A 1,023-nucleotide genomic window follows, 5' to 3' on the forward strand; every position below is an offset into this window, starting at 1 on the left:
TTCACACACATGCCACCAGGTTAAGTCCACAACCACAAGTTGACCTTTGACCTCAGGAAGAGGCAGCCATCTTGAATTTTCTTTTTAAATCGGTTTTAGTGCTTTGTACAGAAGTAAACTCCTCCTGGGGATTTCAGTCCATCGCCTCCTAACTCCTCAAGCGTCATTGGGAAGCTTCTTGGGAAAAAATGTTGGAAGCAAATTTTGTAGATATTTAATGGTGTTAGCGTAGCAAGCTCGCAAGAGTAACGTTTCCCTGTTGCTCGCACATTCTTTACCGGAATGGTGTGAATTATTTTTTTAATGAATCCTTTATGAGGGAAATGATATATCATACAAAATGACTAAACTTGGAAAGTGGGCGTGGGTGATAAAAAATATCAGTTGCTAAGGAAATCCAGAAAATTACTTTTGTCAATTCTTTTAAAAATGACATAGACCTGCTCATCACCCCGAGGCAACCAAAAAATAAAATGGTTGCTATGGAGATAAAGCCAACAGAAAAGCCACCATTTTGAAAAAACCTGCAGCTCCAGAGTTGAAGGAGTAGAGGGGGAGATTTCAAAATATAAAGTAGATTAGCAACAAATCTCTAAATATATTCATGGGATATGTTTTCATCTTTTTAATTAATTTTTTAATTTTTTTAGTTTAACTAATATTTTAGCAACATGCTAACATTTTTGGCTCATGTCTTATCTACTGTGTTTTTTTAGGCTAAATTAGAGTTTAATATATTTAGGCTGTTTTGGAGTTTAGCTAGTATTTAAGCATCACTGTAGCATTTTTAGCTAATTTGTTGCCTTCTAAGGATTTTAAAGGCTAATTTAGAGCTTCTATTTTAGCACCAGGCTAACGTTTTTGACTAATTTAGTTTACTGAGTAATTTTAGGCTATTTTAGAGTTTAGCTAGTGTTTAAGCAACAAGCTGAGCCGTGGCTCCCAAGATGGCGCTCTGAGCAGTCGCGTTTGGCTGAGCTCTGCAAACCTAACTGTTTTTTATGGTAGTACACAGTGTATAAA

General features: G+C 36.1%; 1 protein-coding gene across 4 annotated transcripts in view; it reads left to right on the forward strand.

Annotated features, from left to right (window-relative positions):
- csnk1e (casein kinase 1, epsilon) overlaps positions 1 to 1,023 on the forward strand; it is a 13,027-nt gene that overhangs the window by 4,735 nt on the left and 7,269 nt on the right. The window lies entirely within an intron of this gene.

The sequence above is a fragment of the Oryzias melastigma genome, linkage group LG19, assembly GCF_002922805.2.
Source record: "Oryzias melastigma strain HK-1 linkage group LG19, ASM292280v2, whole genome shotgun sequence".
Taxonomy (NCBI): Eukaryota; Metazoa; Chordata; class Actinopteri; order Beloniformes; family Adrianichthyidae; genus Oryzias; species Oryzias melastigma.